The 25,159-nt window shown below is 38.3% G+C and overlaps 1 protein-coding gene and 1 pseudogene across 3 annotated transcripts in view; both read left to right on the forward strand.

Annotated features, from left to right (window-relative positions):
• Positions 1–25,159, forward strand: part of PTPRR (protein tyrosine phosphatase receptor type R) — a 273,598-nt gene that overhangs the window by 59,215 nt on the left and 189,224 nt on the right. The gene's annotated exons all lie outside the window — the stretch shown is intronic.
• LOC133249028 (5S ribosomal RNA) lies at positions 17,867–17,982 on the forward strand (annotated as a pseudogene).

Here is a 25,159-nt window from a genome sequence, read left to right on the forward strand (position 1 = left end):
AGGATAGAAACACTTGTAAACTTGGAATGTTATGCTTGTTATCATTCCCCCTTGTTGGTCTATAGTAAATTTTGTTCATAAGCCTATGTGATCAATATGTTTCATATTTGGTAAGGGCATTGCTGGCTGACTTGACTTTGGTCCTATAGCAAGCCTGATAGCCAAGAACTGTCATGCTATGTTAGAAACAGAAGCCAGGGATCGGATAGAATGCCATCTTGTTCTGGGGTGAGCACAATGGATGACAGAGTCCTGTACAAGAAGCAAAAGCATAACTGGGTTTGGTGCAATGTCGTTAAGTCAGGTCAGACACCAAAACTGAGTAAAGGTGGGTGAGAAGCCCAGTGTGTGCGCTTAGTCGCCCAGTGATGTCCAGCTCTTTGTGACCCTATGGACTGTAACCCTCCAGGCTCCTCTGTCCATGGGGCTCTCCCTGCAAGACTACTGGAGTGGGTAGCCATTCCCTTCTCTGGAAGATCTTCCTAACCCAGGGAGTGAACCTAGGTCTCCTGAATTGCAGGTGAATTCTTTACTGTCTGAGCTACTGGGGAATTTATATGGGAAGGCCAGAGACACAGACAAATTAGAAGGAGAAGAATGTGGTCTGGCAAGGAGGCAAGGCAGTATTGCTTAATAGAAGTTAAAAGTCTATATTTTGGAGTCAATTCTGAATTCCTACTTTTCTTATCATGTGTTTTAGTTGCTCAGTTGTGTCCAACTCTTTGTGACCCCATAGACTGTAGCCCTCCAGGCTCCTCTGTCAATGAGACTCTCCAGGCAAGAACACTGGAGTGGGTTGTCATTTCCTTCTCCAGGGATCTTTCCAACCCAGGGATCAAACCCAGGTCTCCCGCACTGCAGGCAGATTCTCTACCATCTGAGCCCAGGCTTCCCTACTTTTCTTATTAGTTGTCTGCCTATTTGTAAGCGGAATGTGCAGAGGGTGGGTACTAGATTCTGTGGTTGGATTGCTGAAGTTTGAATCCTGTTTCTTTACTACCAACCGTGTGACATTGTTACCAACCCAGGTTCTTGGACTCTTTATGCAGCAGAAATTGATAAGAGGCCAGATGAGAAATTCAGGCAAGGCTTTACTGGGACTCGTGCTATAGCACGAGGGAGGGAATCAAGTAACAGGTGCCCTCGCTCACTTCCTCACAGGGGGCAAACAAGACCCTTAGAGGGGGTGAGGGTAAGGGTGATAGGCAGTCAGATAGGAGGGTTGGCTTAAGTGGTCTGCCCATCACCTTCCTGGTACTGTGTGCAGCAATCATGCATGGTACCAGACTTTTACTCCTGGCACCTGAGAAGAAGCAGGTGGATTTTGGCCCTTTTGTGTCTTATTGTTCGTACTTTGCCCCCACTGTACATGCAAGCAGTTGCTTTTAGTCCCTTATAATTTCTTTGTATTTTGTTGCTCCAAGAGATGTTTGTCCAGGCCCCAGTGATTCAGTAAAGGGTGCCAGGTCCCAGGACCCAGCCTGTCTCAGATGAGTAGGTTATTTAATCACTGGATGTTTCAGCTGTGAATCTGGGAATTAGAGAAGACCCTTCTTCTTCAGAGGCTTCTCTGGTGGCTCAGACGGTAAAGAGTCTGCCTGCAATGCAGGAGACCTGGGTTCGATCCCTGAGTCAGGTAGATCCCCTGGAGAAGGAAATGGCAACCCACTCCAGTATCCTTGCCTGGAAAACCCCATGGATGGAGGAGCCTAGCAGGCTACAGTCCATGGGGTCACAAAGAGTCAGACATGACTGGGTGACTTCAGTTTTCTTCCTCATAAGGTGGGTGTGAGCCTAGCAGGCTACAGTCCATGGGGTCACAAAGAGTCAGACATGACTGGGTGACTTCAGTTTTCTTCCTCATAAGGTGGATGTGTTAATATATGAATAATCTTTAGTGCAGTCATTGCAGATAGTAAACACAAATAATTGTTACTATCATTATTAATAATCTTTTTTTGTTTCTGCATCTCCTTTATAAAATGAAAGTCATAACACACCGCAGAGCGCTGTAGCAAGGAATAAATGAGATAAGGCGTGGAGGCAGCAGGCTCCAGAACAGTGGTCAGGAATTGTTATCAGGTCCATAGAGGATGTGTTTGCCAAGGTAATATCCCATGAGGACAGACCTTCTTTTAAGAGCCCTAAGATCCTACCAGTAAATCAGATAAATCATAAAGCATGTACTCCAAGCCTAGCATCTGACAGCAGCCACTTTCCTGCCTCTCTCATCCTGTAAAACAATATCAGAAAATTGAAGAGTGCTAAATGGAAGGGAATTTAAAGTCCTAAATTCAGTCTGTGCTTTGTATGAACAAAGGGACAGAAGCCCAGAAAGATAAGGTAATTTGCAGTGACACAACTAGCTTGTTATAAAACTGCTCCTTGAATTTACTTATAATACTTAGACTCCTAGTCTAATATCTATTCCACTCCGCCACACTGACTCTGCCTCTTCTCAATTCTCACAACCTAACTGGCACTTCCTCTGGGGCTGACTTGAGTTCCATGAAGGACCTTAACTTAACTTCAATATGGAGTGAGCCTCTCCTGAGTAGGTCCCCAATTTCTGCTTAACAAATGCTAAGTATTTCTGATGGTAATCACGTGTCCGACTCTGTGCAACCCCACAGACGGCAGCCCACCAGGCTCCCCCATCCCTGGGATTCTCCAGGCAAGAACACTGGAGTGGGTTGCCATTTCCTTCTCCAATGCATGAAAGTGAAAAGTGAAAGTGAAGTTGCTCAGTCGTGTCCAACTCTTAGCAACCCCACGGACTGCACCTTACCAGGCTCCTCCGTCCATGGGATTTTCCAGGCAAGAGTACTGGAGTGGGGTGCCATTGCCTTCTCCATTAAAGGAAATAATATACTATTAATCAGGAAAGCATTATGCTAGCAACAGGAAAGCTATGTTATGTTAACTATGTTATTTTTAAACACACTGTTAATTTCAAATTTCTCTTTGGTATTTTTTCTTCCTGTAATAGGTAATGCCTTACTTGTTTGTTTGTTCTTTTTATATCTTTCACGTACCACATAAAACATCTTGAGTTCACATTGGTTAACTTAATATCTGTTGAATGAATAATTTGATTAGAGGGTTTGTCTTAAGTCTGACAACTCATTTTGATTTTTTTTTCAACCCCTTACATTTTTCTGATTCTCATTTTTGATTGAATTTTTCAACCCCTTACATTTTTCTGATTCTCAGGTTTGCCAGGTAGTTTTGGATACCGATTTGAAAAACCTAAGTATCCGCACACTCTTCAACTCTTTACCCCTTCACATTCACACACTCAGACATTGCCTATGGTCCTTCTAGAGCCTTCTGTCTTTCTTCAGAGGATTGAGTACAGCAAGTAATTTTGGCAGGGGGCAGGGAGGTAGTGGGGCGCACCACAAAGCATGGAGGATCTTACTTCCCAGACCAGGGATTGAACCTGTGCCCCCTGCAGTGTAAATGCGCAGTCTTAACCACTGGACCAGCAACCAACTTTTAGATCTAAACAAAAATAGTATTCCCACAACAATGAGACTAAAAGCTGATGGTCAGGCACAAAATATTTGAAAAAATAATGAAGAGAAAGTAAAAATTAGAATTGAAAAAAAAGAAAATGTTAACGTACTCAAACATTTAATTCTCTCAAATGGCTTCTTTTTTCTTCTCTATTCTGTCTATAATAATAAAATGGTGTTTCATCAATTTTAAGACATACTTTTTTACAAAACATTTCAACATCTCTAACATTATGATGTGTTTCCAACGTGATGGCATCGTGCATTTTATAATAAACACTTTTTCTATCAGGTTACACAAAAAATATGTCATTGTATGATGGAGGGCATTTTTAACATGATGAAATACAGCAATAACAGTATCAGTGCTATTTTGTGCTGGTCATCTTCTGAGTATTTGATACATATTAACTTCTTTAATCCTCACAAACACTTCCAGAGTGGGCTGTCTTATTATTCCTCTTTTTAGATTAGAGAAACAAGAGCAGATTAGAGTTAAGTAGTTGCCTATAAAGTTCCACATCTAGTCAGTAATGGATCTGGAATGTGAACCCAGACTCCTTCCCAAGACTGCATTCTTAACCTCTCTACCTGCTACATTTTTCTGGCTTTTCTTATAGGACTTTGAATGCTCTTCTTGTTTCCATCTCCTTGATTGTCTTTTAGAATACTTACATATTTTTGTAAAATAACTATACTATCCATTTTCATTCTCACTGGTATTTAAAATTAATTAATTAATTTGTACTTTTGTGTCTGCGTGTTTTTCCAAAGGGCCATTAATAGAGTTATGATAGATACACTAGTTAAAAGAGCCATCTCTGGGACTGGAAACTACCTGAGTTCAAACACTGGCTTGGCCACCTACCAGCTTGCTTACCTTAGACAAATTACCTAACCTCTGTTTCCTCATTTTAAAAAATAAGTATTTAATGTTTTTAGAAATTCCACTTTATAAGGTTATTTTGAGTATTAAATCAAATGACTTATATGTATTTAGGACATAATACATATAATGTTGGGCATAATGAATGCCCAACAAATGTTAAATGATTTTTATAACTTTTATGAAATCAGTATATGAGACTGGAGTAAAAAGGGAGGGAATGAGGTTAAAATATGTTAGGAAGAAATACTCAGAAAAATTAGTAGTTTACTAACTTATTCATGTATTCTACAAAATACATTTGAGGTTGTATTTTGTCCAAAGCAACAAAGGGACAGTATCTTCCTTCCTATATCTGAAGATCTATAGAAGGAAGATACCTTGCCAAATACATTTGTGTTCTGCACAGAGCCTGGCACTGAAAGTAAATGAGTGAATGAGTGAGTGAGGGAATGAATGGATGGGAAGGAGAGGTACATCAATTCTTATTCCCCAAAAAAGTATAGAGTCATAGAGTTCTGAGTGCTCAAGGAAGGGTGAAATCACTCCCAGGTAAGATGGATGTGAAGAGATTCACTCACCATATATTTAAGTGCCTTCAATATTCTCTCTTGTGGATACAGAGAATAGAATGTCAGGGGCTTCCCCGGTGGTGCTAGTGGTAAAGAACCTGCCTGCCAATGCAGGAGACATAAGAGACAGGGGTTCGATCCCTAGGTCAGGAAGATCCCCTGGAGGAAGGTAGGGCAAGCCACTCCAATATTCTTGCCTGGAGAATCCCATGGACAGAGGAGTCTGGTAGGCTATAATCTATGGGGTCACAAAGATCCAGACAACTTAGCACATAGCACACCGCTCTCAAGAGTGATGCTCCTAGCACTGCCTTATTTATGTGTAGATATTACTGATGAAAAATATCACTAAAGAATTGGGTAGTCATTTTAGTTAGTAGAATTGGATTCATTTTATTAATTCAGGCAAGCTGCCTCTAAATTGCTGCTATCTTGTTCTTTCTTGAATGGTTACAAAATTACCTTATTCCCATAGAGAAATGTATTACTCTATTTGAATATTTAAATTAATTTCAAATTTATGAGAGCAAAAAAATCACATGAATAGCTCGGTAAAGACAAATTAAACAATTGTATTTATAGTTTAGACAATTGGGTATTTTCTGTTTGTGTGTATGCCATTTCTTCTGCGGAATGACTAAGCTTAAAAACACAAATCTTAATTGGTAGCCAAGAAGATTACATGCTTATGTTTTACAAGAATAAGCAACTCGTCCTGAAAAAGCCTAATTTGAATTGATGAAAGAAAAATTACTAAAAAGGCATTAATTCGATAAATATTAAAGGACTAGATGAAACAATTATCTTACCCAAATCACCTGATTATAAATAGTTATTGCTACAAAGGAAATCAGTCCTGAATATTCATTGGAAGGACTGATGTTGAAGCTGAAACTCCAATACTTTGGCCACCTGATGTGAAGAACTGACTCATTTGAAAAGACCCTGATGCTGGGAAAGATTGAAGGTGGAAAGAGAAGGGGACAACAGAGGATGCGATGGTTGGATGGCATCACCAACTCAATGGACATGAGTTTGAATAAACTCCAGGGGTTGGTGATGGACAGGGAGACCTGGCATGCTGCAGCCCATGGGGTCACAAAGACATGACTGAGCGACTGAACTGAACTTGTAAACAGTATATTTATATAGATAGATTGATAATTTTTTTCCATGGAAAAAATCAATGGAAATGTCAAAAACAGTTGAAATATGAATATGAAATTAAAACCTCTCTTCTTTTGCTTATTTCATCCACCAGATGTCCCTCTTCTTAAATGTGGTGATGTGTTACTACACAAATAAGTGTCAATGCTATGTTAATGAAAATAACTGGTAGTTGAGTTGAATAAAATCCACAGACAATCCCAAAGGCTTATTCTGGCAACTGCAAAATGGCAAAGCCTTAGCAACTAAGTCTAAATGCTCTTTCCAGACAGAGTTTCTCTCTATACTGTCATTGCTAAGAGGCTATCTGGCCTGTTCTTAAGAATCTACTTCAGTGGGGAGCCACTCCTATCCAAAGCAGTGGGTTTAACTCTGGTCAGCTCTGCCTGTTAGGAAATTCTTTCTTACTTTGATCAAAAATTTCCTTCTTATACTTATCAACTACTGTTTGAATTTCTACCTTTGGAAATTTTATGTCATAACTAATACATGTATTCCAATAACATGTATCTAAATAATTAAGTAGCTATTAAATAATATCTGTGTATTCTTTTCTTCAGGCTAAGTATGTTATGTCCCCAAAATTCATTGATGAGTTAGTTGTTTAGAATTAGAGGCATATTTTCATATAAGCACAAAATTATGGATGGTGATCATGGTTGTGGACTAGGTCACAAAATTTTATTTAACTTATACCAAGATGAAATAGTCAGAAGTTATCTTTATTCAGTAAATATTTGTGAAATACCTGATTAAGAATTCCCAGTGAGGGTTATTTAATGTTAATTATATTTATTGAATGGACACTACACAGAAATTTATTTGAAAATTATTTTCTCAGATTCAAATCATAATTCTAAGCATCTACAACATATTCTGCCCCAGTGTTTTGATGTAGCTGTAAATAATCTGAATTGTAAATGATTATTTTACATTATTCAAACTAAGAGTAACTAAATAGCATTCAAAGTACATTTCCATTCTTAAATTATCAGACAAGTCTCTAATCTGATCATTACAATTTAATATCCATTAATCTGCATGAACACAGATGAGCATATAAATATCCAGAGGGAATAGTACTGAGAGAAGGAAATTTGATCACAGAACCGGGTAATTATTGCAAATGGAGATTACTCAGCGCCAGTACAGCTGTCTACACACTAAATCATTATATTTTATTTTTAAGAGTTGTTTGATGGTTGCTGTAGTCAACATCTGAACTCTGTTAATTTTAAAGACATTTTTCCCCATTATATGTAATATGAGTGGGCATTTCTTGTAACTCATTTAATGACCCCATGACACATATACATTTTTAGTTCTAGGTAATAATAGTTTATGATCACACTCATTTGAAATAATTTTCTCTTCAGAATCTCAGTGAAAGGATGGAGTACTCCAAAAATCAACTGACTGCAAATTATCTTCACTGAAAATCATTATGTTTATGCAAATCAAGTAACACAAATTACATGTTCCGACTATTTCTAAACTGTTCTTGGGGGAAAAAAATAGAACAAATACTTCTTAAAATGAAAATCCAGCCAAATTTCCCAGTTCTGCTGAGTCTTTCTAGGCTCTCGAGACGTCCATCCGGTACTTGAAGCCACAGAGTTTGAAATTCAGAAATTCTCAACTTCCAAGCGTTATGGTTGTGGGAGGTTTAGATCTAAAGCCCATTACTGACAAATCCTGTTAATTGGTGTTTCATCTCTTGGTGAGGCAGGAACAGGGAGGCAGATTCATAAGCTTATTCTAGAAAATCATAGAAAAGATAGGCCACCAGACAGTTCATCAGTGATGTTGACTCCACAGGGCAAGATGCCAAGATTAAGTGAATTGCTTTCTTTTCTTTCTCTACTTTCCATTTTTCTCTTAGCTCCCTAGGCTCTATTCATGTGGTCATTTATAGAACTACTAGGCACAAAGCCTAGGAGAAGGAAATGGCAACCCACTCCAGTATTCTTGCCTGGAGAATCCCATGGATGAAGGAGCTTGGTGGGCTATAGTCCACGGGTCGCAAAGAGTCGGACATGACTGAGAGACTTCACTTTCACTAGGCACAAAGCGCAGCACTGGATTTCATACTTTTCTTGGGCATTTTAGCCAGTGAAGACCTAAGATTCATGGTGTGGTTGGGGTAGTCCTTAAAGGAAATAGTGCACTTTTAAGGTTAATGGGAAAATATTAGCATTATGTGTGTGGGTGTGTGTGTTAAAGATAATTAAAGTAGAATACAGATCATCCTCAAGGGATACAGAAAAGCATGCTAAATGTCATTGCTCTAAGCCCATAGATGAATCCTTTCTAAATTGTCCTGCTGTGATTCTGACTTTTCAGTCTCCTCTTTTAGATGATGTGTTATAAATATATATTCAGATTCTGCCCAGTGCAATCCCTATGATTCAGTTTTGTTTCTTTCCCTTTTTTTCCCCTTTGACTTGTTTTTCTAACCAAGATAAGTGCTTCCAATGTTTCCACTCATTTTTATTGTGAGCTCTGTGTTTGGGGGGAAATTTCCTGTGCACACCTACAAGTTGCTTTCTCTCTGCACCTTTCTATTCCTTCAACTTTCACCTCCCAGTGAAATTTTCCTAGAAGAAGGAAATGAGCTTCCTGAGCTTTCATGATCTGCTTTCATGATTTTCAGAACTTTAAATGAGAGCCTGAACCAAATGCACTCATTCCAGCTGGGCCCTTACTGCTGTTTCATATACTATCCTCACTTTTATGGGGGGCCACGCCATGCAGCACATGGGGTCTCAGTTCCCCGACCAGGGATTGAACCCGTACTCCCTGCATTGAAAGTGTGGAGTCTTAGCCACTGGAACACCAGGAAAGTCTCTAATATCCTCACTTTTACCTCTTGACCTTTGCTTTTCCAATTCCCTCCAGCTGTCTTCCCTAACTTCCCCAGTCTTCCTTCTTCACTGTCCAATTCAGATCCAACCTCCTTTTTGAAACTTTGTCTGATTCCAGTAGCCCACAAAGTCTTCTATTTTTTTCTTCTTTTTATTATGCTTGAAAAAATGTAACTCAGAGTTTTGTCCTCTGTGTATTGATTGTTGTTCTTTTTTATGTTATTGTTGTGGTCTTACCCTCAACTAAATTCTACTTCCCTAAAAGTGTACAACATGATTTATGCTGCTGCTGCTGCTGCTAAGTCGCTTCAGTCGTGTCCGACTCTGTGCGACCCCACAGATGGCAGCCCACCAGCCTCCCCCGTCGCTGGGATTCTCCAGGCAAGAACACTGGAGTGGGTTGCCATTCCCTTCTCCAATGCATGAAAGTGAAAAGTGAAAGTGAAGTCACTCAGTCATGTCCGACTCATCGCAACCCCATGGACTGCAGCCTACCAGGCTCCTCCGTCCATGGGATTTTCTAGGCAAGAGTACTAGAGTAGGGTGCCATCGCATTCTCCGAACATGATTTATACTTATCTGGTATTTTCCTACCATAGCTAGTAGGAAACATAGGTATATATTGTACATATAAACTGTATTTACTTTTTATTTTGCATAAATATTTGTCTACTAGTTACTCTTTCCACAGGATTTGAATGAAAAATTTTTAAATCAACTAAAATTATCATGTAATTCAAGTCCAAATCTAGTATGAACCTTCTTATGTAATGTAATCAAAACTGATAATTGGTTAACTAATTTAGTTCAACTGCAGTAGATAATGATAAAAACGATGTACCTTTTAGTCTTATTTTATTTTATTTAGTTTCAACTTTATAACCTTAGACCATTTTTTATTATGAATATACTGATTAGGGTACAATGTCATCTTATAAAAACCATGCTCAAATTTTATATCTAATTTCCAATTTTAGTGTTTTTAAAAATGGAATGAAAACCCCATTTGCAAAAATAAACTCAAAATGGATTAAACACCTACCTAAATGTAAGACTGGATACTACAATAAAACTCCTAGAGAAAAACATAGGCAGAATACTCTTTGACATAAATCACAACAATACTTTTTTGGCTCCATCTCCTAGAGTAGAGTAACTAAAAACAAAAATAAACAAATGGGACTGAATTAAAGTTAAAAGCTTTTGCACAGCGAAGGAAACTATAAACAAAATGAGAAGACAACCTACAGAATGAGAGAAAATATTTGCAAATAATGTGACCAACAAGGGCTTAATTTCCAAAATACAAATAGCTTATACACCTTAATATCAGAAAAACAAATAACCCCCAAAATGGGCAGAAGACCTAAATAGACATTTCTCCAAAAAAGACACACGGATAGCCAATAGGCACATGAAAAGATGCTCAACAACACTAATTAGAAAGATGCAAATCGAAACGACAATGAGGTACCCTTCACATTGGTCAGAATGGCCATCGTCACAAAGTCTACAAATAAGAAATGCTGGAGTGGGTGTGGAGAAGAGGAAACTCTCTTACTGTTGGTGGCAATGTAAATTAGTGCAACTACTATGTGAAAGAGTATTGAGATTCCTTAAATTTTTTTTAAAAAGTTACCATAGGATCCAGCAACCCCACTTCTGGGCATATATCCAGAAAAGAAGAAAACTTTAATTCAGAAGGATACATGTACTTCTATGCTCATAGCAGCACTATTTACAATAGCCAAGACATGGAGCAACCTAAATGTCCATCAACAGGTGAATGGATAAAGAAGATGTGGTACATATATTCAGTGGGATATTACTCAGCCATTGAGAAAAAAGAAATAATGCCATTTGAAGCAACATGGATGGACCTAGAGATTATCATACTAAATAAAGTAAGCCAGGGAAAGACAAATACTGTATGATATCACTTATATATGTAATATTTAAAAATTATATAAATTTTATATAAATAATATATTTATTATTTATACATAATATATATATTATATAAAATATATATTTATATAATATATATATTTACATATATATTATATATTTTTAAATATATTATATAAATTATTTACAAAACAGAAATAGACTCACAGATACAGACAACAAAGTTGTGGTTACTAAAGGGAAAAGAAAGCGAAGGGATAAATTGAAAATTTGAGGTTAAGGATACACACTACTCTATTTACTATTATATATAGTATATATAGTATGTATAGTACAGGGGATTATATTTAATATCTTGTAATAGCCTGTAATGGAAAACAATCTAAAAAAGATCGTATCTCTCTATCTACCTAGTAACTATCTGTGACTTTGCTGTATAACTGAAACATAATAAATCAATTATGCTTCAAATAAAAAGGAGTGAGAACCTTAAAGATGTAATGTGAGTACAGAATCCTTCTAGAATTCTATAATTTTTCCTATTGTAGTACAATTGTCTAACCTAAACCTAATTCGACAGGGATTCTTTTTAGCAACATATGTGTCTTGAATCTTTCAAAGATTTCAGCATAGTTTTCATAGAAATAACAGCTATCTGGGTTTCAGTGCTCATTTTAACCATCCTACATAAGAGTTCCTAAATTACAGCAGTAACAAGAATAAATGCATTTGGCATATACAGGTTTGGAAACACACCCAACTGACTTTTAGTGAGCAGACAATGAGTTGGTGTAGAATCACACAGATCTGCTGGAACCGAATCCACTTATCACCAGCATCTAGCAGACCTTGAGATTTGCTCCATATATTTTACAGAGCAATTGGGGAGTTTCTTGAAGAGCACTTAATTATGGAGATAATGTTTGAGAGCTTTTGTGAACACATAATATTCACATTGCCTTTTTAGACATTCATGTTCACCTCCAGAGAGGCCTGGCACTCAATTAACGTTCAATAAACATTAGCCATTCCATGTTTCATTAGAAAGTTAAACATTTTTAAATGTGTTAAGTCAATAAAAACTTTTATAGACTGTTTCAATTCTGTTCAGTTTCTCAGTCATGTCCGACTCCTTGCGACCCCTGACTGCAGCACTCCAAGCTTTGCTGTCCATCACCAACTCCCAGAGCTCGCTCAAACTCATGTCCATCAAGTCAGTGATGCCATTCAACCATCTCATCCTCTGTCGTCCCCTTTTCCTCCAGCCTTCAGGCTTTCCCAGCATCAGGGTCTTTTCCAATGAGTCAGTTCTTTGCATCAGGTGGCCAAAGTATTGGAGTTTCAGCTTCAGCATCAGTCCTTCCAATGAATATTCAGGACTGATTTCCTTTAGGATGGACTGGTTGGATCTCCTTGCAGTCTAAGGGACTCTCAAGAGTCTTCTCCAACACCACAGTACAAAAGCATCAATTCTTCAGTGTTCAGCTTTCTTTATGGTCCAATTCTCATATCCATACATGACTACTGGAAAAACCATAGCTTTGACTATATGGATCTTTGTCAGTAAAGTAATGTCTCTGCTTTTTATTTATTTTTTTAAATTTTATTTTATTTTTAAACTTTACATAATTGTATTAGTTTTGCCAAATATCAAAATGAATCCATCACAGGTATACATGTGCTCCCCATCCTGAACCCTCCTCCCTCCCCATACCATCCCTCTGGGTCGTCCCAGTGCACTAGCCCCAAGCATCCAGTATCGTGCATTGAACCTGGACTGGCATCTCGTTTCATACATGATATTTTACATGTTTCAATGCCATTCTCCCAAATCTTCCCACCCTCTCCATCTCCCACAGAGTCCATAAGACTGTTCCATACATCAGTGTCTCTTTTGCTGTCTCGTACACAGGGTTATTGTTACCATCTTTCTAAATTCCATATATATGCATTAGTATACTGTATTGCTGTTTTTCTTTCTGGCTTACTTCACTCTGTATAATAGGCTCCAGTTTCATCCACCTCATTAGAACTGATTCAAATGAATTCTTTTTAATGGCTGAGTAATACTCCATTGTGTATATGTACCACTGCTTTCTTATCCATTCATCTGCTGATGGACATCTAGGTTGCTTCCATGTCCTGGCTATTATAAACAGTGCTGCGATGAACATTGGGGTACACGTGTCTCTTTCCCTTCTGGTTTCCTCAGTGTGTATGCCCAGCAGTGGGATTGCTGGATCATAAGGCAGTTCTATTTCCAGTTTTTTAAGGAATCTCCACACTGTTCTCCATAGTGGCTGTACTAGGTTGCATTCCCACCAACAGTGTAAGAGGGTTCCCTTTTCTCCACACCCTCTCCAACATTTATTATTTGTAGACTTTTGGATCGCAGCCATTCTGACTGGTGTGAAATGGTACCTCATAGTGGTCTTGATTTGCATTTCTCTGATAATGAGTGATGTTGAGCATCTTTTCATGTGTTTGTTAGCCATCTGTATGTCTTCTTTGGAGAAATGTCTATTTAGTTCTTTGGCCCATTTTTTGATTGGGTCATTTATTTTTCTGGAGTTGAGCTGTAGGAGTTGCTTGTATATTTTTGAGATTAGTTGTTTGTCAGTTGCTTCATTTGCTATTATTTTCTCCCATTCTGAAGGTTGTCTTTTCACCTTGCTGATAGTTTCCTTTGATGTGCAGAAGCTTTTAAGGTTAATTAGGTCCCATTTGTTTGTTTTTGCTTTTATTTCTGATATTCTGGGAGGTGGGTCCTAGAGGATCCTGCTGTGATGTATGTCAGAGAGTGTTTTGCCTATGTTCTCCTCTAGGAGTTTTATAGTTTCTGGTCTTACGTTGAGATCTTTAATCCATTTTGAGTTTATTTTTGTGTATGGTGTTAGAAAGTGTTCTAGTTTCATTCTTTTACAAGTGGTTGACCAATTTTCCCAGCACCACTTGTTAAAGAGATTGTCTTTAATCCATTGTATATTCTTGCCTCCTTTGTCAAAGATAAGGTGTCCATATGTGCGTGGATTTATCTCTGGGCTTTCTATTTTGTTCCATTGATCTATATTTCTGTCTTTGTGCCAGTACCATACTGTCTTGATAACTGTGGCTTTGTAGTAGAGCCTGAAGTCAGGTAGGTTGATTCCTCCAGTTCCATTCTTCTTTCTCAAGATCGCTTTGGCTATTCGAGGTTTTTTGTATTTCCATACAAATTGTGAAATTAGTTGTTCTAGCTCTGTGAAGAATACTGTTGGTAGCTTGATAGGGATTGCATTGAATCTATAAATTGCTTTGTGTAGTATACTCATTTTCACTATATTGATTCTTCCAATCCATGAACATGGTATATTTCTCCATCTATTAGTGTCCTCTTTGATTTCTTTCACCAGTGTTTTATAGTTTTCTATATATAGGTCTTTAGTTTCTTTAGGTAGATATATTCCTAAGTATTTTATTCTTTCCGTTGCAATGGTGAATGGAATTGTTTCCTTAATTTCTCTTTCTGTTTTCTCATTATTAGTGTATAGGAATGCAAGGGATTTCTGTGTGTTGATTTTATATCCTGCAACTTTACTATATTCATTGATTAGTTCTAGTAATTTTCTGATGGAGTCTTTAGCGTTTTCTATGTAGAGGATCATGTCATCTGCAAAGAGTGAGAGTTTTACTTCTTCTTTTCCAATTTGGATTCCTTTTATTTCTTTTTCTGCTCTGATTGCTGTGGCCAAAACTTCCAAAACTATGTTGAATAGTAATGGTGAAAGTGGGCACCCTTGTCTTGTTCCTGACTTTAGAGGAAATGCTTTCAATTTTTCACCATTGAGGATAATGTTTGCTGTGGGTTTGTCATATATAGCTTTTATTATGTTGAGGTATGTTCCTTCTATTCTGCTTTTTGGAGGGTTTTTATCATAAATGGGTGTTGAATTTTGTCAAAGGCTTTCTCTGCATCTATTGAGATAATCATATGGTTTTTATTTTTCAATTTGTTAATGTGGTGTATTACATTGATTGATTTGCAGATATTGAAGAATCCTTGCGTTCCTGGGATAAAGCCCACTTGGTCATGGTGTATGATCTTTTTAATGTGTTGTTGGATTCTTATTGCTAGAATTTTGTTAAGGATTTTTGCATCTATGTTCATCAGTGATATTGGCCTGTAGTTTTCTTTTTTTGTGGGATCTTTGTCAGGTTTTGGTATTAGGGTGATGGTGGCCTCATAGAATGAGTTTGGAAGTTTACCTTCCTCTATAAAATTGACAAACCATTAGCCAGACTCATCAAGAAACAAAGGGAGAAAAATCAAATCAATAAAATTAGAAATGAAAATGGAGAGATCACAACAGACAACACAGAAATACAAAGGATCATAAGAGACTACTATCAACAATTATATGCCAATAAAATGGACGACGTGGAAGAAATGGACAAATTCTTAGAAAAGTACAACTTTCCAAAACTCAACCAGGAAGAAATAGAAAATCTTAACAGACCCATCACAAGCACGGAAATTGAAACTGTAATCAAAAATCTTCCAGCAAACAAAAGCCCAGGTCCAGATGGCTTCACAGCTGAATTCTACCAAAAATTTAGAGAAGAGCTAACACCTATCCTGCTCAAACTCTTCCAGAAAAATGTCTCTGCTTTTTAATATGCTGTCTAGGTTTGTTATAGCTTTTCTTCCAAGGAGCAAGTGTCATGGCTGCAGTCACCATTGACAATGATTTTGGAGCCCAAAAAATAGACCGTTTAGCTTGCAATATACATTTCTGGGGTAAGATAACCATAACTGAAAAGCGTTAAGACTATAACAGTAGTGAGACTGCAGGACATGTAAAGGCCTAGTTTATTCCTTATATTCCTTAATTCAACAATAAAGACAGTATTTTTTTTAATAACTCAAACATATTAATTTTTTTGCCAGCCTCTGCCCTCAGTATAACAGTCAATTATTCAAAGACAGAAAATTGTCATATTTTAATACAAGTGTTTCATCTTTTTTCATTAATTTTGTGAGTGATTTCTTTTACCTCCTGAAGTAAAATATGTTTTCCAAACTTAATCGAACAAATTTCTTTAAATATTTAAGTAGAGTATATATACAAAACTTTTTCTAGAATTAGTTCTAGTTCTTTAAACAAACTGAAAGAACAGTAAAATTATAAGGCAGAAGACTTAGAATATTTCAAGCAAAATAGATTTAAAAATCTGCCATCAAAGGCTAAATAATAGCCCTCCAAAAGATATCTGCACCAAATCTCTGAAATCTGTGAATGCTAGCTAATTTAGAAAAGTGGTCTTTTCAGATGTGATTAAGAATCTCAACTTGAGATAATCCTGGACTACCCTGATAGGCCTAAATCCAATGATAAGTGTCCTTGTAAGAGAAAGACAGAGGTAGGTTTGAGCCAGACAGAAGAGAAGACACAGAGAAGAGAAGGCAGTGTGACCACAGAGGCAAAGATAAGAGTAATCAGGCTACAAGTCAAGGAATGCATACAACTGCCAGTAGCTGGAGGAGGCAAAGAATAGATCATTGCATAGGACTTTTGGAGGGACTGCAGTCAGACCAACCCCTTAATTTCAGAATGCTGAACTCCAAAACTATGTGAGAATACATTTCTGCTGTTTTAAGCTACCAAGTTTGTGGTTCCTTGTTACAATAGCTACAGGAAATTAATATTCATAAAATAAATCCAGTAAGCATGTCATCTAATCCAACACTGGGAACAACTCAAGATTAAATAGATACTAAGGTCTTCATTAGATGAAGGTTTCCCAAAGAATGGTATTTGAGCAATTCAATGATTTTACAGATCTGGTTATGTTCATTATAATCTGTTGTGCTCCTTATAGAAAATTATAGGGAAAAGGTAAAATATATTCATATAAAAAAGCAAAATTCAGAAGTCTTACATAAAAAGTGGTAGCAGTTGTTTACAAATACAACGTATTTTCATTTCCGTAGGAATTTCTTTGCTGTGCTTTTAAAGAGGAAATTTGGTTCTAAGTTCCTTCAGGGGAAATATTAACATTGTATTTTGTTTTTGAAAACTTGTAAAATTAAATTTGAAGCTAGGAGACTTGAGTATTGATAAAGAAAATTGCAATGCTAATACTAATAGAGCACCAGGGGAATGTTAACAGAAAGGCTTATCCGCAGAGTATTAGTAAATTGTTTTATAAATACTATGTGCCCATGCATATACTCTCATTAATAAAATGTTAATTGGATTTTAAATTTATGGTGAAAACTAATGCTGTGAGCAATTAAATGAGTAAGTAGTAATCTGGTATCAGAACTTTTTATTAAATTGGGAGGAAAGTTGTCTTTTATTCAGCTTACATGAAACATTTGGAATGTGAATATTTTACATTTGAATATTTTAAGATATTATTGTGTTGTGTAAAAATCAGAATTATTTTACACTTTCAATCCTTACTTTATTTTCAATAGGCTTTCAACTCCATGACTAAGGTTTTCTTACTTTACCCAATCTTAAGCATCACATCATGCAATTATGTCCTAGTTTTCAGCTTTTCCTATGGACTCTGGTACTCAGAATCAGAGTCATGTTGCAAGAGTTACCTTGTAGAGATACTAATAATTTGGGGGAGATCACCCAAGTCATGGTTGAGAGAATCAGCCAAGGGACGAGGGATATTCAGTTTGTGATGCAAATGGAGATAAGTCTATGGCCAAAATGGCAACCCACTGCAGTATTCTTGCCTGGAGAATACTGTGGTCAGAGAAGCCTGGTGGGCTGCTGTCCGTGGGGTCACACAGAGTCAGACATGACTGAAGTGACTTAGCATACATGCATACATTGAAGAAGGAAATGGCAACCCACTTCAGTATTCTTGCCTGGAGAATTCCAGGGACAGAGGAGCCTGGTGGGCTACCATCTGTAGGGTCGCACAGAGTCAGACACGACTGAAGCAACTTAGCCACAGCAGCATACCACCCTGAACGCGCCTCATCTCCTCTGATCTTGGAAGCTAAGCAGGGTCGGTCTGGTTAGTACTTGGATGGGAGACCACCTGGGAATACCAGATGCTGTAGGCTTATGGAGAAGAAAATGGCAACCCACTCCAGTATTCTTGCCTGGAAAATCCCATGGACAGAGGATCCTGGTAGGCTACAGTCCATGGATAGTGTTCCACTATCTTCTGCCATTTTTGAGGTGGCTCAGAGGGTAAAACATCTGCCTGCAATGTGGGAGACCTGGGTTCGATCCCCGGGTCGGGAAGATCCCCTGGAGAAGGAAATGGCAATCTACTCTGGTACTCTTGCCTGGAAAATCCCATGGACGGAGAAGTCTGGTAGGCTACAGTCCATGGGGTCTCAAAGAGACGGACACAATTGAGCAAATTCATTTTGGGCTTCCCTGGTGGCTCAGAAGTTAAAGCATCTGCCTGCAATGAGGGAGACCTGGATTGGATCCCTGGGTTGGGATGATCCCCTGGAGAAGGAAGTGGCAACCCACTCCTGGAAAATCCCATGGACAGAGGAGCCTGGTGGGCTACAGTCCACGGGGTAGCAAAGAGTCGGACATGACTGAGCGACTTCACTTTCTTTCTTCTAAGAAATATGGAAAATTATGTGATACCTCTACAGGAAATTGAATTACCCATATCATATTAATAAGTTTAACATTAGATCTTCTTGTCATCCAGCATATTGAGGCACTGCATCTTAACTCTACTGCTGATTCACAGGTAGTTCAGGTGAAGGGTGGCTGTAGCTGTTTATGCATTATGATATTTTGTTGGTACATTGCAGTCTGAGTCCAATTGAGCTGAGATAGAATTTCCACTGAATGGCTCTTCTGTGGCAGAGAAAAGGCTCAGTACAGGGATTTCTCTAAAACCAACCAAAGAAGGCTTAGTTACTGAGAGTACAAAAGAAGTTGATTGTAAGGGTCTCTTATCTCTGAGGTAAAGCCAATTGTAAAAATTCGAGATAAGAAGATAATCTGACCATATTGATCATAGTATATTTGTATGCATAGTGACTTCGTGGTATCTCTGTTAAATCTAACCCCTGTTCTGATAATTCTGGTGGAGGAATTATGCTGGAATTAGATTAACCTTAATCTCCTGCTATGTAGCAGAAGTGAAAAGTGAAGGTGTTAGTCGGTTAGTCGCTTGGTCATATCCAACTCTTTGGGACCCCCATGGACCGTAGTCCATCAGGCTCCTCTGTCCATGGAATTCTTCAGGCAAGGATACTGGGATAGCCATTCCTTTCTCCAGGGATCTTCCCAACCAGGGATCAAACCCGTTCTCTACATTGTAGGCAGATTCTTTACCATCTGAGCCACCAGGGAAGATATGTGGTGAAGGATATTCAAATGCAGACACAAGGACAATGCCTGCCTTCCCCACAAGGCCTCAAACATTCTTAAGGGGGGAGGAATTTGCAGTGGGTTCTCCCCACAGTTTTCGACGATGACCCATGTTTCACTGTCCTGTGTGCTGTCACACCAATTGTTCAGAATCATGTAAATCTCTATCCTGTGTTGGAAAGACTCTAGTGGATGAAGCAGCTGGCTACAATCAAAGATTCAGAAATTAGTCCATTTAACTCAGAAATGCTTATGGTAGACAGAATAATACCTCAAAAAGTCCATGTCCTAATTCCTGGAACCTGTGTATGTGTTACTGTACATGGCAAAGGGGAAATAAAGTTGCAGATGGAATCAAGTTTGCTAATAAACTGACCTCAAGATGAGGAGACTATCCTGGCCAATGAAATCACAAGGGTCCTTAAAAGTGGAGGAGAAGCAATGTGAGAGTGTTACAGTGTGAGGAGGACTCAGTGTGCCATTGGCACCCTTGAAAATGAAAGGAGGAAACCACAAGACAAGGAACATGACATCCTCTAGAAATGGGAAAAGGCAAAAGAAATGAATTCACCCCAGCCCTAGCACCTGCAGAAAAGAATGTGGTCTGGTAGACACATTTTAGCCCAGTGAAACCCATGTCAGATCTCTGACCTACAAAGCTATACGATAAATTTATATTATTTCAGGCATGAAATTTCAGTAATTTGTTATGGCAATAGTATTACATGAATTCAGTGGCATTCAGGAACAAACAGAAAATCAGAATCCAGTGACTGTAGTTACTTAATTCACATTTCAGAATCCAAAGACTTGATCACTTTTTATGGGACAACAGACAAGCCAATAAGAGGGCATTAATATTGCAGGATGGCATAGGCATGTTGGTTTTGAACTGGCAGTGGTTTATATCTGCTTCTAGGAAAGATATTTTAAGTACCAATAAGAGTACCAACCAGTGTCCCAGTGGAGGGAAGCCAAACTCTATGCCTTGCTCACATGTGAGCACAATCAATCAGTCATCAAGTGGGTAAGCTCAGAACCATACCATAACCAGGTTCTTTCTACCTATCACAAGGTTGATAATTCAGTAATCACTTCTTTTACTCGCTAACTGTCCATGGTACTCTAATATCATTAAAAGAAAGGAGTTTGCAGACCATAAAATGATATCTCATGGAATGTTTTATCCCCCTGACTTAGATACCCCAAATCAATATTGACACAATTACGCTAGAGTATAATAGTTTAAAAATAGCCTGTATAGCTTCAGAGATGAAGCATGTGTTGCAATTACATATTCCTAAGGTTTTTCCCCGTAATCTTTAGCAATTTAAGCCATTTGACTTGTGGTAATCATGTTCAATGATCAATGATGTATCAAATGTCTTTTAGACATATGTTCACACACACAGAATAAAGAGGAGTAAAAAAAAGTTTGAGTGAATTAGGATATCAGTTCAGTGGTTTTACTTTTCTTTCCTATAGAAATCTAGCCTGATAGGTATATCAAGTGGGCAGAAAAGTTCTGATCTATGAGCTCATCTGAAAAATTGATGCTTTTGAACTGTGGGGCTGGAGAAGACTCTTGAGAGTCCTTTGGACTGCAAAGAGATCAAACCAGTCAATCCTAAAGGAAATCAACCCCGAATATTCATTGGAAGGACTGATGCTGAAGTTGAAGCTCCAATACTTGGCCCCCTAATGTGAAGATCCAGTGCATTAGAAAAGACCCTGATGCTGGGAAAGATTGAGGACAAGAGGAGAAGGGGAAGACAGAGGATGAGATGGTTGGATAGCATCTTCAACTCAAGGGATGTGAGTTTGAGCAAACTCTGGGAGATGGTGAAGGACAGGGAAGCCTGGCGTCCTGCAGTCCATGGGGTCCCAAAGAGTTGGACACGACTTAGTGACTGAACAACAACAACAAATGAGCTTATCTGAGACCCACATTGTGTCTTTCTTGCCATCCCACCCTACTTTAGGAGATAATTCTATACATTCACATCACAGTGTCATAGCATCTTCAGCATCACAGTATCCACATTCTGGTCCATAAGCAGGGAATGAAGCAGAGGACAGACAGCTTCTGTTCAAAGGTATGCAGAAAGGTGCAGACTCTACTACTGACTTCTCATTAGCTAGAGTTGAGTCACATAGCAAAGCTGCAAAAGAGGCTGGGAAATGTAATCTGTAGACAGGTGGCTACATGTTCAGCTAAAATGTGAAGGATCCTATTAGTTAAGGCAAATGGAGAGTCTGGATATTGGGTGAGTAATCAGCAGTCCCAGTGCAGAGAGCTAGAACAATCCCTACCAGTCAAACTAGATTTGGCCCAGACCTTTGTATGTGTATCTTCACCTTATTCCTGTGCTAATGTGCCTGGTTTTGATCTGTTTCTGGCTGCCTGTTTCTCCCTTTGTATTCCTTTATGTATTTCTGTTTGCGTGTTGTCACTTTACTTGCCTTTGCTACCAGTTTACAGTCATTTTCCACTATATTCTTGGGATATCATTTTTGGTTTATGGTTGCCTACATTCTGTCTTTAAGTGGTTGCCTTTCTGGCCAACCAAATAATCTGGGATCTTAAATAGCCCAGAATTCTTCTCTTTCATTCCCAGATAATCTCAACCAATAATGTGTGACATAAATCACTTTTATGCAGACAATATCCACAAGCTTTATCCTTTGCCAGAATGCATTAAGAAAGAATGACGTCAACAGGTTTTATGTTTTATTGACCTTTAGAGTAGATAAAACTTGTGCTAAATAGTTAGTAGCTCTACTTAAACAAATTAGATTGATTTGAGACCAAATCTACATTAGGTAGTCAATATGCAACCTCATTTACAATAACACATCAATCATAATGTAGGATTAGCAGTCATGTGGATGAACCTCTGAAGCTACCACCTTCCATGGATTACTTATTCTCGATATTTTTAAGATGTTTTGTTGGTATCTTGAAATTTTTTGTTTCTTTTTTAAAGGAATTTTGAGAAAATGAGGCCCAGACTCTAGGAACATAGTGAAGAAGGGGCATTTCCAAGTCAATAGCTTTCTTTGTAATAGTCAGCAAAAGAAATATATAAATTGAACTTATAATGGAGAAATCATAATATTCCATCAAATTAAGGCAAATAAAGTAACTGATCAGTGCTTAAAGACATCGAAAGTAACTGATCATGAAGGCAGTCAATGACTTCAGCAATGTAAAAGATAAAAAATAGAACACTCAGAGATTACATAGCCCAGCATCTTTTGTCTTACTGATTGAAAGACATATCCAAGTGGGGGGATTTTCACTTGAGAAAGCCAGAACTGGAACCAGGTATAAATGCTTGGGCAAAATACAGTGTCTTGGATTTCTGACTGACCTACATTTAGAGCTACATCTCTTTTTATCTCTTCTTACCTTTTTCTTTTCTTTTTTTTTTTTTTTTACTAACAAAGTTGCTTTACTTTGGAAAATGCTGAAGGAAATAAATTAAATACTCTGGTCATTTGGCTAACCAGTTCCACAAATTCCACATACAAGATGAGTTTGTACCAAGTCAGAGGAAACAAAAATACATGCATATTCATGTACAAGAGTGGGCTTCTCTGGTCACTCATAATCTGCCTGCAATGTAGGAGACCTGGGTTCAATCCCTGGCTCATGAAGATCTCCTGAAGAAGGGAATAGCAACCCACTCCAGTATTCTTGCCTGGAGAATTCCATAGACAGAGGAGCCTGATGGGCTATAGTCCATTGGGTTGCAAAGAGTCAGACACAACTGAGTGACTAACACACATACAAGAGTAGAAAGAGAATTTTTAAACTTTTAAGACTTTCAGAAGTTCACAGATTGAAAGTCTTTTAGTAGTACAAAATTAAATGAACACCAATATGTTTTTTAAAGGTAGTGAAAAAAATAGTTCCAGGTCAATCTACTGACATCAGGTTGTGGTGAAGGGAAGTGCAGTGTTTATTACAGGGCACCATGTGAGGAATTTGGGCCTGTTAAGCACTAGTTACCTGGACTCCTTGCTTGGTGTGCTGCAATAAATGCTGTACTTTTCTTCACCATAACCCAGTGTCGGTAGGTTGGCTTTACTGCACACAGGCAAGCAGACTCCAGTTTGGTGTGGTAACAGTATCACTAGCTTTTGTTCTAGCATTGATCAAACTTACATATGAGCTTTTAGAAGGTGAATTGGATCTAATTCTTGGAAAATTTACTTTTCTGAATGAAAGAGGCCTGAAAGCAATAGATTTCCTAAGTGAGTGGAGAAAAGTAGGGGAAAGAGGCCCCACATGTCTTCACTCAGGCTCCTCCTCTCTGTCTCCAGATTCACAGTGGGCAGAGCTCCCAGTTTCTGGCTTGTTTACCCAGGAGTAGTTAGCCAGATTCATAGGCTACTTCAGCCAAGGGTCTGTGGCCAGCTTCTCCAGGATGGTGCACAGTTCAGGGGCAGCCTTGTCTTTGACTACAAGCCAATGCTGTTTTCTCCAAGTCATCCCTGCAACTAACTATTGACATATGTTTGACTGTAAATTAACTTTTAGCATCAATTATTTCCAGTAAGAGATGCTAAAGAAATATTTTCTAGCTAGGAAGCAAGTAATCAGGATAGATACCTTGTATGCAGAATGACAAATGTAATTTTCCTCCTTTAAAAATGTTCTTTTCCTATGGTTTACTTTTAAGGATTACCTGGGAGTAAATTCATTCTATTAGTTAACAACTGTACATCAAAGACCTGCTGGGTCCTAGGCATGATTCCAACCACTGAAGGAGCAGCAATGAATGAAAGAAAGGAAAACCCTGCCCTGATCAGTCTTACATTCCCATCACTTGAGTTCTTGTGGTTTGAATCACTGAAATAGTTAGGTCTCTACTAGGTGCCAACATCAAACTAATTTGAGAAAATGAGCTAATTCTGCACTTTACACTACCCATGTGATTTTGTCAGTTGAAAAGACTGAACAAAGATCTTCATGTATCAAAACTTTCAGTTAGATGGCCCTAGAGATTTGAGGATATGCAGAGAGAGATGGTTCAGAACATCGTCATTCAGTGGGGCTTTGCTACATACATATATAAGCTTGTCACGATAAAAATGGGGCAAAAGCTTGCAGCCCTACAAAACTTTAAAACATTTTTTAAATAAAATAGATTTTAAAAAATTATAAAAGATAATATCAGTAAATGTAAATACATTTTTTTAGAAATACATTTCAAAAATAGTTACCATATTCTAAAGGCCGCCAAGGTGCTATGGAACTACTGGAGTCCCACAGTAATAGCATGGGGACATCTGGCGCCCCAGTGTCAGGTGATAATTTGCAGTTAACTTTAGCCCACGCTCCATGACTCTGACATCTGTGGCAGAAGACAAGGTTTCTGTTCCCCACAATGTGCCCACAATTTCTGAATGCAGACTCAAAAGTCAATAACTGCCTGAGTTTCTAGAAAGCCTGCTGATGGAGTCAAAGCCAAAATCATTGTACATCCTTTTCCTGGTGTGATAACATTTGTAGCTGCAGTGACTGTTTGAAGAAGAAATGCATGGGAGGGATTGAGCAGTCCCAGGAAAGCTTCTTCCATGTATTGAGTCTGTCCTGTCTGGGGCCTTTTCAGGGACCATTCTAGATGTCACATTTGTTCCATCAGAGGTTTTCCATTGGATTGCTACATGCAAAGTGAGCTCGCCACTTGTCAGCTTAGATATCCAAACCACTGCAATGTGTAGGGGCAGGGAAGCATTGCTTTCTCCTGCCTACTGAGGCTTTTTGGTTGTAGGATCCAAATCTTCAAGGGTACATGTGATGTGAGTAAGAGTATTGTCTTCATTGATTGTCTTCCTTAAACCCCTAAGACATCATCCTCAACTCCCCACCTTAAAGGTTGTT

This window comes from Bos javanicus, chromosome 5 (assembly GCF_032452875.1).
Source record: "Bos javanicus breed banteng chromosome 5, ARS-OSU_banteng_1.0, whole genome shotgun sequence".
NCBI classification, from domain to species: Eukaryota; Metazoa; Chordata; class Mammalia; order Artiodactyla; family Bovidae; genus Bos; species Bos javanicus.